Source organism: Ciconia boyciana, chromosome 9 (assembly GCF_034638445.1).
Source record: "Ciconia boyciana chromosome 9, ASM3463844v1, whole genome shotgun sequence".
In the NCBI taxonomy this organism is placed as follows: domain Eukaryota; kingdom Metazoa; phylum Chordata; class Aves; order Ciconiiformes; family Ciconiidae; genus Ciconia; species Ciconia boyciana.
The window spans coordinates 8,231,291-8,244,693 of record NC_132942.1 but is presented as its reverse complement, the minus strand read 5'-3'; the positions used below and the strand labels follow the sequence as shown (position 1 = coordinate 8,244,693).

At 51.6% G+C, this 13,403-nt stretch overlaps 1 long non-coding RNA gene across 1 annotated transcript; it reads right to left on the bottom strand.

Annotated features, from left to right (window-relative positions):
- Positions 1-6,865: 6,865 nt before the first annotated feature.
- LOC140656653 (uncharacterized) lies at positions 6,866-12,921 on the bottom strand. The gene is made up of 3 exons (XR_012044131.1): positions 12,582-12,921; positions 9,937-10,078; positions 6,866-9,021 (listed from the first exon to the last, which is right to left on the bottom strand). It is a non-coding gene; the product is annotated as an uncharacterized lncRNA (long non-coding RNA).
- Positions 12,922-13,403: the final 482 nt, after the last annotated feature.

The following is a 13,403-nucleotide window of genomic DNA, read 5'->3' as shown; positions in this document are numbered from 1 at the left end:
ATTGCTCTCATCAGCTCGGCAGCAGCACGGTGGCGAGGTTCCCCAAACGCTTTAGTGCATAATAGGACTGGTTCAATAATCCCATTACAGTCTGTCTTCAGGATGCCAGGACTAATTGGCAGGCGCTGGGACCTTCATCCCCAGCTGGAATTTTATTGCTCATCACAATTAACTGTGATGCTAAAGTCTCTGGGCCACACATGTGCCATTAGTTCAGTCTGGAGCTGTGTCCTCACTGGGCACTCTCAGGGCCCCACTGCACCCTGTCCCCAGCCTCTGGCAGGGAAAGTACATGGTTATTGCCGCAGCTGATTTGCCTTTACTTCATGCCGTTTGCAGCTTAATAAGATTTATTTTGCGCATGTCCAGTTGGAGCTGCTTGCTGCACGAAATGCTGGCTGGAAGCCGCCGTGCCGGTGGTGCTGGGGAAGCCGAGGACAGCCCCAGCCTGGCACCTGGCCGTGGCAGTGGGACGGGGATGAGTGGCCTGAGCTGGCACTGCCGGTCCGAGGGGCTGTCATTAGGCTGAGCCTTTGCTAGTTCGGTCACATCTCTCTATCGCAGCTCTTGGCTCCACCAAACTGCCCGTTCTCAACATAGCTAGCATTTGATGTGCTTCACTTTGAACGCTGGCAGAGGCTCGGCTCGCTCCACTGCAATGGGCACATTTGTTTAAGTGTGGGTTTTGGTTTGTTTTTTTTTTTTTTCCCCCTGATCTAAAGCTGTTAAACAGCAATTGCAGCTCGTCCTGGTGGCTTGTTTTCAGCTGTTCTGGGATGTGACATCTCTAGGGCCCCGGAAAAAGCAGAGGGCTGAGGACAGACTCTGACAACGCAGCTGGTAACACTTTTATTTCCTTTTAAGCAATGGAGACTTCGGAGACTCTGCTCCCACTGTGGCACTTTGTAATGATGAGGAGTAAACTCTTTGCTTCTGTGTTCGTGTTTCCCATCCTCATATGTGACTTAGATCCCAGCACGGCAGACCGAGGCTTTGAAAGCACACAAACCTCCTCCTGCAGTGCACCCTTCAGCCAGAGACTTATTACCAGAAGATACTGTGAATGCCAAAACTTTGCAAGGCTTCAGAAAGTGATTAGACAAATTCTAGGAAGCAAAAAATCCATCAAGAGCTATTAAGCGCTGAGACAAGCTCTGGGACCCAGATAGGTGGGTGCCAGGGAAGCGTCCCTCAAGTCTGCCTGATACCTCCTGCTCTTTCCATCACACCTGCTCTTGGCCAGGACCAGTGCTGGGATGCTGGGCTGAAGGGGCCCTTGGTCTGACCCAGACAGGCTGATCTTGGGCTCCCTCTCCTCTCCTCTCCTCTCCTCTCCTCTCCTCTCCTCTCCTCTCCTCTCCTCTCCTCTCCTCTCCTCTCCTCTCCTCTCCTCTCCTCTCCTCTCCTCTCCTCTCCTCTCCTCTCCACATTCACAGGGGGTTATTGCAGGGTCTCGTGCTATGCAGGGCTCTCTTTGCCATTAGCTTCTGGAGGTTTTTTTTTCAATCAAGAGCTGGTATCTATCAGCATTGGAGCAGGACGGCAAGAGTACCTGGAGTGCTGCAAAGAAGCCTTTGGGATGAGTAGCTGCTGTGGAGCTGAACAGGGGAAAGCAAAGGGTGGCTCTTCAGACAAAAACTTGTTAAAAAGAGGAGCAAAGGGAGGCTCGAAGAGATTTCTCTTGTTTTTCACAGCTGATGCTGGCCTGCAGGAGTGCCAAAGCCTGAAAGCCCACAGGATGCAGCCGGGGAGGGCTGTGCCATCAGACTGCACCAGCTGCACCAGCGGCTGGCTGGGGCTGGGCTTCAGCTACCGCTGGAGAAACCTCGCCACAGGAACGACGGCTTTTGTGTTAAAAGTGGGCTATAGGATCAGGTATCCACCGAGCAGCAACCTGAAGTGCATTTCAGCCCTCTCTTCACTGCTCTTTAGGCTGGATAAAACCCTGGTTTAGTGCATTTCTCCCAGCTATGCTATATGTTAGTCAAAATAAAACCCTCCTCTGAACTCATTCTTTCTGTCTCCAGGTCATGCTCTCGTGGTTTTGAGCCCATCACCCTGCCCCACTGGCATTTGTCAGCACAGCAAGATGCTGTGCCCAAACCCATGCCTGGGAGCGTGCCGTGGCCCCCCTTTGGTACCCGGCTCCTATAGCTGTCCCCTGCCTGCGCCCGACCCAGGGCTGCCCACCGGCACACACGCCTGTATTACTTTTTTCCAAATAACTGAGCCAGCCTCGCTTTCCCACTCCTGTGTCCATCGTCTTCTGAAGGATGAGACACTGGTCGTGTGGATGCCTGTATGGTTCATCGCCTCCTCCCTGCCCAGCTGGGAGATGCTGCTGGCTTTGAGCTGCCTGCCCCTGCCTGCACCCTGGGAGGGGACCTGGGGACGGGGAGAGGCGAGCGCTTGGCTCCTGCCTCCTCAGTTGGTTTGAGGCTTTGATTCCAGCGTTGAGCTGTGTGTTGGGGCAGTATTTCATGCTTGCCGGTGTCGGCTGATAAACCTTTGATTTTCACTTCTGGGAATAATAGCACGGTAATGAATTATATTCACAAGAATAACTGTAATAGTCATAAAACTGCAAATAGAAGAAAACTGTAAATCAGTCACCCCCTTGTAATGTGCTTACTTCATCTGAATCACCCTCCCTGGGCAGATTATCAATTTTATTTGGCTTTTCCATCCTAAACTATTATTAAGTGGGGTGCCTCATGCGTAAAGATACTGAGCACAAGCCATATGTTCCAGGGATTTATCTGTTTATTTTACCTGCCTTCCCTCCCTCTACCCTCCCGCTCACGGCTCTCCGGACCTGCAGGCGGCTGATGTTGGACCGTAAAAGACACATGTCCCTGGTGTCACTTTACCTTTATTATGCAAAAAAATAAGCTGCTGGGTGATGAACAGGCCTTTCTCTGTGCTGTGAAGAATTACCCAGACCCTGCAGTATGTTTAGACTTCCATGTAATTAAAATAGAAACCCATTAGCATAGCTCCAGGGTAATCGGGGGGCACATCCTGGACCCCAGTGTGTCCTGCGCTGCAGCACAAAGACGCTGCTGCTCTCGGTCGATGGCACGATGCTTGCCCCAAGTCCTGCGGGTAAACCGGGGCAGCCCCTGGGCACGGGGAAGGGTGCGAGGGCAGCCAGGGCAGCATTGGGGAAAGGGTGGTGGCAATTTACCGCTGCAATGCTGAGACTGAGCACAGATGGAAAACATGGTTTTGAAGGCAGAGCTGCGGCACCAAGTGCTATGAGGTGTCTCTGCCGCAGTGCTTGCCGTGCTTTTGCCTGGCCACGGAGGGAGGCAGCAGCAGAGAAGATTTTCTGGGCCCAAGCATCTTCTCTTGCTGGGTACAGCATGGTAACTTTTAGGAAAGTTCCTGTCTTTTTGCTTTTTATTGGAGAATCATATAAAAAAAAATCCCTTTTTGTTTCTCTCACAGCTGCCTGCCCATGCCCTTTTCCATGTTTTCTATCAGAAATCCACTGGCTGCAGTTGTGCTCAAGGGGTGCAAGGCTGGCATGAGAACAACGCTGAGTCAACGCTGATGCGAAAGACATCAGAGCAGCCAAACGAGCTGGGAGAAAGGTGCAAATTACACTCAGCAAAATGCAGCTGTTGGGTTCGGTGACCTTTTCAAAGGCGAGCTGCAAGCTGGAGTGGAGTTTGCTTCAGCTGGATGTGAACTCGCCAGGGCCTGCATGGTATTTCATGGCTTTTGGAAACACCGGCAGCAATTTTCCATCATAACACAGCAGGGAAAAAGGGAAAAACCACGGACCGTGTGATTTACGAGATGCTTCTCTTGGATATTTCCATCTGTGATCTGAAATTATCAAGTAATGTAGAAACCCCGAATTGTTCCTCCAACTACTCCCATTGAGTGTGCTTTCACCATGATTTTTCATGCAAGTCCAGCTTCTCCTCCCCTGCGCCCAGCAGCCTCCAGCGCTGGATCTGGCTGCGGCTGCCTCCAGCCGTGCCTCCTGCCCAGCAGCAGGCTGGTTTTGTGGCTCACGATGGTCAGTGCATTTTGGCTAGTTAATGATGGCTAATGGAGCTGAGCCCATCTGCACCCATCAAGGACTCTTGGCCAGCCTCTTTACAGCTTAGCAGGACCTGAAACACATCTGTTGAGCAAAGGATGTGCCGGAGATGAACCTCTTCTGCTCTGGCAAGTAGCTCCTTGCGAGCCTCAGGCTGTTTTCCTGAGCAACAGGGTCTTGGCAAGCGCTTCATGGCTCTGTGTGTGTTAGCGCAGGTGCCATCCCCGTGGGCTTGTCCTCCCTGCTGGCCTTCAGCTTACAAGTCCCCCCTGGCATTGCATACGTGGACATCGCCTGGGTTTTTGTTAGCACAGGCTGGGGGGTGACCAGAGAGGGGTCAGGGGGTTTTGCCCAGCTCCTCCGTTCCTCCTTGCATTGCTTCTGCTGAGGGCCTGGGCCTGGGCCAGTCTTGTAATGTGATTTTCCCAGTCTTCCTGGATGAGAGTGCAGTTTGAGCCTGGAAATGTCCCAGCTCACCAGCCCTTCTCTGGCTGCCGTGCAATTCAGTTGAGCTTTTCCAGAGCTCCTGTTTGGCCTCATCTAAGGAAAACCAGAGCCCGCCAGGCATGCACCATCAGGAAGGCTTCAGCCCCACTGCACAGCTCAAACTGTTACCAGCTTTGGCAGAGCTGGAAAACAGACTGAAAAAAACCCAAATTGCAGAGGTGACTGAGCTGGGGTGTGGGTGGAGGACAGGCAGAGAGCGCAGCTATCGCTGTGACTCATGCAGGTGCTTCACTCAGCACCCAACGCACGGCGTTATCCTGCACCTATGTGATCAAAGAGGCTTGTTGGGGGGAATAAACAGCCACTGGAGTAGGGAGAAGGGAGAGCCATGGGGATGGTGCAGGAAGGGCTGGAGACACCACAGCATCTGCTGGAGGTTCAGCCCAAGAGATGCTCCCCAGGGAGGGTCTCACTTGCAGGGTCCAGGTGATGGGTTGGCATGGGCTCTCCAGCCCTCTATTTCCAGAGGTCCCAGAGGTTGGGGGAGCCTGGGGCAGCCAGCACAGGAGCAGAAAAGCCCTTGTGGGATCCCTGCGGGGTGTGTGACCTGCCCTCGGTCCTCCAAGGAGGGCTGCAGGAGCAGGTTGCTGCTTGTGCTCCTTGGCAGCTCTGCGAGCCGGAGCAGAGCCATGTTTGGAAGGGAGGGTGGGGGGGAACCTTGTAGGAATTGTATTTTAAAGGCAAGTCTGAAGTTCAAAAGTAGCTGCAATTTGAACAGAAATCTGCTCTTTGCAGCCAGTTAAGCAAGGCTGCGAAAGCAGCGGGAGCGTCTCATGTTTTGACAGCATTAAAAAGGCATGGAAACCAAACAGTGCGGATTGAACACGCCACCCATGCGAGCTGTCACTCCGGCGGCCCCAGCAGCATGGCAGGTCCTGGGGACCGGCAGGGTCCCAGCTTGCCTGCCAGAGCCAGCATCCCTGCCCTGCCCTGCCTGCTGGGGTGGTGCCAGCAGGAGAAAACCACACATTTTTGGTTAAGTTCAGCTAGAGCGATTTTGTATGCAAGGGTCTGTGTTTGTACCACACGGTCCCCTATTTTTCTTCTTGGGCTGAAGGTTTTCTTGGGTGGAAGGGTCTGGTTTGGGCTGTCTCTGCTGCGGAGGGGGCCAGCGTAGCAGGGATGCTCTGGCTGCCTGGCTCTGCTCCCTTGAACAGATAAGTTTGCAACTGTTTCACTCTCCTAGGAGAGTGAATCTATGGGTCTGGCTCCAAATTCATTTAGCAGACTTGGTCTTCGGAGAGCCAGACAGACCTGGCACAGCATCCAGGGCACAGCCAAGGCAGGGCAGGAGGTGAGGGAGATCCTTCCCAAGGGAGGGTGAACCCTCCTGCCCGGGGAGGGGATTCCCTGCGTGCAGGGCAAGAGATCCTCCGTTGTCCTGAGGATGCAAGAAATGGGTCCTCAGGCAATTTCTCCAGGGCCTATGAGGCACTGAGGCTCCCAGAGAGACAGATTTTGCTTCTCTCTTTAATGAACAGTGAAAGACTCCGTGTCTGCTGTCTGGGGCTCACGCACACACACAGAGAGGCCCGCTGGGACCTGCTCATATCAAGAGCCTCTTGGTGCAATTCCCTCATGGTTTCCTAGTGAAAAGAGGCTGATCTACAGTGCAGGTGTGTCCATTGGTATGGGGCTCCAGGGGCCCCTTGTCCCAGCTAAGGCAAGAGGAAGGTCTCCAGACACTTGTCACATGTGGTATGGACAGAAGCAAGCAGGATCTGACCCCTCTTCATTTTGGCACCTGAGAAAAGTGGAGACCCCCTCTCAGGGTCACCTCCAGACCTTCCCACCCCACTGATGAGACACGTGTCCCCTTCCTGGGATAGTTCCCGGACAGCAGTGAGTTACTGAGCCAGCGGCTTTGGGGACGGCACCGGTCCCAGGCAGAGCCGGCACGGAGCCCTGCAGCCTCCGCACCAGCCCACACTGGCTAACACAGCCCTTGCTCTGGCCGCTGTGATCACATCTCCGCTCCCTGCTCTGCAATCAAATTAATGAGGAGCAGCAGCGCAGGCAGATCGCGAGCGAGTGGCAAGGGGGCGGCGGGGGAAGGTGGGTTGGGGGACGCTCTGGGTGACTCACTGCCCCGCTCCCCGCTCGGGGAGAGGGTTTTCTGTTTTGGAGGTGAACACTGGAAAGCAGCTCCCTCCTTCCCTCCCTCCCTCCCAAGACAAAAAAAGCTGTGACAGCTTGATTTAGGGCTGGATAATGAGGCAATTGTGAGGAGGATGGGTACAGCGGGAGCCTGCGCTTGCCAAATCGTTCAGCTTAATTGATCAAATATTTTTATGCATCGTTTATTCCTTTAAGGCGACCGTAAGCCTCTTCTGCTGCACTGAAATGAAAAGCGCAATGCTGGAAATCACCCAGGCTGAGCCCCGGTGCGACAGAGAGGGGTGGGTGGCTGCCGAGGACCTCCTCGGCCACGGAGGACTTGCCTGGCTGCCTGCGCTGCCCGTGCTGCCTGCACCAAGTGGAAGGTGGGCAAGTGTGTGCAGCCTGTCCAGGGCTCCCCAAGGCATGCAGCAGGCAGGAGCACAACTGCAGGCAGCATCCATCTGGCAGGGCTTGTCCTGAAGGCCTGGCCGGAGCGTGGGTGCAGCCGTGTGTGCCACCCAGGCTGCGACTGCCCTTCCCTGGGGCCGGCTGTGTCCCTGAGCGCCAGGGCAGCGTGCCACACGAGGGCTGTCCCCGCCATTCACGCTGCGAAGGGAAACACCCAGCGAGCCAAGTCCGGCACATAAGTAATTGCTAGGAAATGTTTCCCCCATGCAATTAAGTCGCTGTAATCACTAAATCCCTCAGTCAGAGCTGGATCTGATAATCTACAAAGAAAGGAGGACAAACCAAATCCTTTCCTCGTCGGCTTTTATCTCCCGCCCTCCTGCCGCAGGATGCCAATGGCAGGGAATTGCTCTCTCCGGGGCCATGGCCCGGGTGCAGGCGGGACGGGGGGGAACACGGCTCTCACTCCAGCCTCTTCCCTCTGACATCGCTGCTCCCAGGTGTCGGCTTCAGCCCCCTGAGCCTCCCGTGTCCCCTACAACCCCTTCTTGCCTGGGTTCAGGCTGGCCGGCACAGTGCTGGGGGTCCCCTTGCCCACCCAGGCTTTAACACACTGTATTTGCCACCATGGAGAAAAGCCACTGCGGAATGGGCTGTCGGACCCGGGGTGGGTTGTGGTGAGGGGCTGCGGGTCATCGGTGGAGGAAGGGCCGTTGCTCAGGGCAGGCAAGAGCAGCCCCATCCCTCCTGCCTGCAGTGTGGTCCCTGGGCTGCAGCTCGGTGCCTGCGAGCACCCGGCCGCTGCTTTCTCCATGCTCAAAACAAGAGCTGCCTCTAGTGGTACCAGAGACGCCTCGGGGCTTGTCCGGGGCTCCAGGCAAGGAGCTCCTTCCCGACCCTGCCTTGGGGTCTGCTGGCTGGCTGTGATGTGCCCTTGCCACCCAACAACCAGCTGGGGCTGCGCAAGCGGGACCCCATAGCTTCCCATCCCATCCACCACCAGCATCCCCCTTCTCTGGCCACATTGCCTTGGTCCCTGGCGTGATACTACCCCTCCTGCCAGTGTCACTGTCAGTCCAGATCCTGGCTCTGAGCTCGCCTGCGTGTTCTTGCTGTTTGGATTCAGCCTGGCACGCAAAAACCTTGACCCAGGCTCCCTTTCAGCTAAACAAACCGAAAGCCTTGGGCTGCCGAGACAAGAGCAGGAGCAAAGATACGCCCTGCACTTTGCTGCCTTCCGTCAAGGACAGTTTGATGGGAAGCAAAGCGCGGGTGCTCACAGGCAAGGAGAGAACAGCAGGGGCGGCTGGCAACTGATAAGACACGTGGGCCAGATCTGTGCTTCTGTCCAGGCGTGGCTTCACTGGTGCACAGAGAAATATCGGGGACTGAAGAGAATTGGTCTGTCCCATTGGCCCCATGGTACATCCTCAGGGTCATGCTCAGCCCTCAGCACTGTCCCTCTCACACCCTGACTGTGTCCTGTCCTGCCTCTAAGGTGACCTTTCCAGGCCAGGGAATGCTGGAACATGGTCTGGCTGAGAGCTGGGAGATGGGGCAGCTGATGGGTACAACATATCCTAAGATGCTATTTTGGACTCTCCAGACCACCAAATACTGTTTTCTCTTATTCAACCCCCCTCCATGACAAACCTTCACCAACTGTCCTCTTACTTCTCCTAGAGAACTAGCAGAGAGAAAACCTCATGATCCTCTTGGAGCCCCCCTCTAGTTGGCCAAGGCCAGGTGACCTCCACCAGCATCCATGGGAAGCAGAGGTCTCTTCTCTCCCAGATGCATCTCGCCCTCTGCACTTCTCCTTTGTTCAGAGCAAGTCGAGTGACATATTTCCTCAATCACACACCTAGGGATGCTCCTCTATGCTCCTGTGCTCCAGGGATGAGGAACTAGACCATGAAGCTTCAGAATAAGGCTGGAAATCCTGGAGACATCTGAAATGAAATGCAGGGAAGAAGACAATCAGATGGAGGTTAACTGATAGCCAGGGCTGAGACTCCCAGCCCAAACTCTCAGGGGAAAGACAGCTGGCCTGTGCTCCTTGCTGCCAGTCGAGGAGGACACTGTGGTTGAGGCATGTCAGAAAAAATTGCCGTTCTTTATGACCACTAATGGTATTTGCAGCTCTGCATTTAAAGATGATGATAAAGGTAATCAAACTGTCAGGAACAAAGACAGATGGGGAGCTCGCTGGAGCCAGCGAGGGATTCCCTGCTTTCAGTTAACAGCTGTGATTTATATTTCATTCACACCTACGGACTCGGAGCAAGGAGCAGGGCAGCAGTGCTTTACAAAAACACTGTAGGGAGGAGTACAACAGACACTGAATTTATGTGCGCTTGAGCTTCTAGACCTGTTTATGCCTTCTTTAGACATTACTATGAAATATTGCTGGGGTTATAAACTTTTCCCAGAAAATATTTTGATGAGCAGAATTCCCCGATGAGACAACAACCAGTAGCTTAACTTCCTGCAGCCGGATGTGTCCTGACAGCCAGCGACCCCCCCCTTCCTTCTCCTCCCACGCAAGGTTTTGACAAGGTCCTGACAGCAGGCACTGCAGTCCTTATGATCTATCTGAGCTATGAAGTACATGGTTCTTTCAGAAGTACAGGCTGCAACAGCAGCGGCGGGGATGAAGGAAGGGGAGAGAGGTGCAAGGACTCCCCCGCTGCATAGCCATTGACCTTGACCTGCCAGCAAGGTCCATAGCTCAGATCTCTGATGGCTGTGGATCCCTAGCTGTGTATCAGAGACCTCTCTTGCTATTCTCTGAGCTCTCACTTTGTCATGATTCTGGCATCCCTCCTTTCTTCTGTCTTCAGATGTTGTCTCTTTTCTCATCTTACCTTTGTATAGTGTCACGTTGACAGCAGGGACAGCCAGCAGCCTTACTTTCTTTGTAACACAAAGTCATTCAACACGGTGCTGTGTCTGCGCTGATACCGTATCCATGCAACCTGTGTTTCAAGGATCGTGTTTGCTTTATTTCTGTGGATTAAAAAAAAAAAACCAAAACAGTAAGAAAACAGCCTTACTAAGAAGAGTTCTAGCAGTTAATTAGTTTCAACATTGAAAGGGCCACTGCCCAGCAGCTAAATATCATCATGTTTGAATGGTGAATTAAGTCAGCCAAGCAATAAATCTGAGCAACAAAACAGTCCCTTTAGCTCAGAGAAGTTATCTTTTCTCAAAACACTGATAAATGGCTTTTTCTGAGAGCGCACAAGGTCATCAAATTAATAAAGCATTTCAAGTAATGTATGGAAGTGAAGTGACACCCTGCTGCAAGAGATTTGCTGTTATAGTCAACTCTCTATAACAGAGTGTGATGCATATAGGATTTCCAAAGCAAACCCGTCCTCTAATTTAGGACAGTTGTCCAAACTCCTTCACGTCTGTTCTGGTCCATTGTCTTCCTCCCTAGTCATTATTTAGGAGAGTTAAGCTTGAGAAAAACTCACAAAAGAAAAAAAAGAAATAAAAATGAAAACTTGGGATTGTCGCATTGGCCAGGCAAGATACTCAGAATATTTACCATGAAGGAAAGTGAAGAGAAGGCACCAAGGAGGGAAAGTCAGTGAAATGCTGAAAAGCTCTCAAGAAAATGGTGGGACACACTCGTGTTCTTTGCAGTGGCTGTTTTCCGTCCCCTACCACATATATGCATAAAGTTCTCGCAAGAACACTGCACCCAAAATACTGGATTTCCTCATTTGACATGAGCAGGGGCAGGGACTGTTGGCTGCCAGCACTAACGTCAGGGACATTTGCATGACCCAGCAGAGTTAGACAGCAGGAAGGTCCAAAGCCCAAGTAGCAACACTCAGACATCCAGGCATTAAATAAACAAAAGGAGTTTGACTTTCAATTAAATTCTGCAGACTTAGCCTGAACACAGAATGACCTCATCAGACCCAGCAGACACATAAAGCCAAGTATGGCCCTGCTTTATGTCACCACCCGATTCCTTTCCTGTGTGTTTGGGGTGGCCCTGGTTTGGGCCGCAGATGTAGCAGCAGTAGGCACGGATAGGAGGAGATGGGTGATGAATTCAGAGCTGCTTGGGGGCAGATGTTAGGGAAATCTTTCCAGTAGTCAGGATAGTTTATCAGGGTAACAGATTGCCTGGGAGATGTGACATCTCTGCCAGTGGCTGTTTCTAAGACGGGATGGACATCTGTGGCTGAGAGCATGTCCTGGGTGGCCTCTCGTACTCCCTCCTAACCCAGGGCTGTTCTCAGTGCCCTGATCTTGAGAGGAAGAGAAAGTAGCACAGGACACAACTTTCACTTTCATCTCTTGCAGATGGCCCCTAACAGGCCTCATACCAGAGGCAGAGAGAAGGAAAGGCAAGGGGAACTCCAGTTAGCTATCTCCAACTACTTTACAGGAAGTTTGTGTGATGGCAGCCTCTCCCTTAAACTTAAGGCTGAATACATCCCCTGACTTTCCACTGAAATGGCTTTCTGCAAGCTTGTATTACACTTGGAACGATTTAGTATAAAATATATATTTAATAATACGGTAGCACCAAGAGGCGCTGAATAGGACAAACATAAAAAAACAAGAGCTAGCAATATCCTCTGCAATATTGTATCCACTGGGTACCCTTCTTCATGTAATCCTAGCCCAGGTTTCATTTTGCCTTTGATTTACTTAAAGTATAAACCTCTTGAGACAGTCTTCAGTACATTTATCCACCCCAGTGCTCTGCCCTCCGAGTGCTATCACAATGCAGCGCTCATAATTATAGCGGTGCTGCCTTCGGCACATGTCTGGGCCGTGGACAGCTGATCTCCGAGGGGATGTGTTCATCACTCTTCCAGCGTCTGACAACGGCTGACATACAGACCCGGCAGCACACACGCGACGACGACTCCAGCCTCTTTGCAGACTCATTGACATGCAGCAGAAAGCCCAGATACCATATGGAGCGTGGAGGCAGATGGATGGACATATGTATAATCTGTGTGCATCTCTGCTGATGTAAACGTCCCAGCGCAGGCATTAACACTCAAGTATATGGTTTGCATTTGGGGCGCGAGAGAATTTTTCTCCCATAAAATAAATAAAATACGTTCTGAGCATCTTGGGATGAAGCCATTCTAATCCTTTTATTCTTTCCAAAGGAAAATGATTCCATATTCAGGGCACTGTGCAAACAATTAATTAGCCTAATGAAAATGAAAAGCCTAATTGCTCAGTATTATTACGATCATTGGCAGCCAGGCGTGACCAAAGAATAGGCACTTGTCTTACCAGGGATAAAATGCAACTTTCCAGCTTTTGGGGCTTTTTTGATATTTGAACATCTAGCAAAACCATTTTTTTTTGGAGTGATGGTATAATTCTTCCTTCCACATGCAAAAAAGCTGGCAGTATTTGGAGACATCTGAATGAGCTGCTAGACAATAAAAAAAGTGAAGAGGAGAGAGACCCAGCTGGTGTGAAATGACCTGGCTGAATGGAAGTCGATAAAGCTGTAACTTGCCTGAGTTGAATGACATGGCGGTGTCTCCACTGCCTGTCTCCGGCAGGAGACTTGACTCACAAGACGAGAGTGCTGCAACATTAAGAAAAATTGTATTTTTTAAGGAGCATGCCTAAAATTAAAGTACAGTCATCCTTAATGCAGCTCCCTTTTCAATGTTCTGTTGATATCCAAATGGAAAAGTGCTTTAAATTCATGCAGATGAATTTGTTCACTGTGGATAGGATCATGAAGAGTCCAGTTACAGGAGCTTTAAGAAACTGAACTGTTATCATTCATGCATATCTCGTAACATGGAGATAGAAAGCAGATGCTGACTGAACATTGACCTAGGCTGAGGAGTATGGGTCCAATAATTCTTCCTTTAATCAGCTGATTCTCATGGGAAAATCCCCAAGATTCATCTTTAATTCTATTATGGGCCTTGTGCAGAGACGGGCAACCACAGACTACTCTTTAAAAACCATGTGGGTGAAGTCTGCTCTCATTCACACTTGCACAACCCCACCAACTATATTATAGAGGGTTTCTCAGCAAGCTGCATTTTTGGTGTTTGGGGTGGTGGGGATTGCAGTTTAAACTTAAACTAGGGGCACTTTTACTCTGCTCGAGGCTGGCACCCAGAGCTGCATGACATGCCCATAAAGAAGATGCCCGTTATCATGCAATATCAGACGCTCACATGGGAAATATGGCTTCCCAGTGTAACCAGTGGTGATAGGTAAGCACCTTGCTTAGGGACTTGGGATCATCCCTTGGCAGAGATTAATAGTCTGAATTGATTGCAAAGGGATCAGGAACCCAAGCCTGGTCACCGAAATG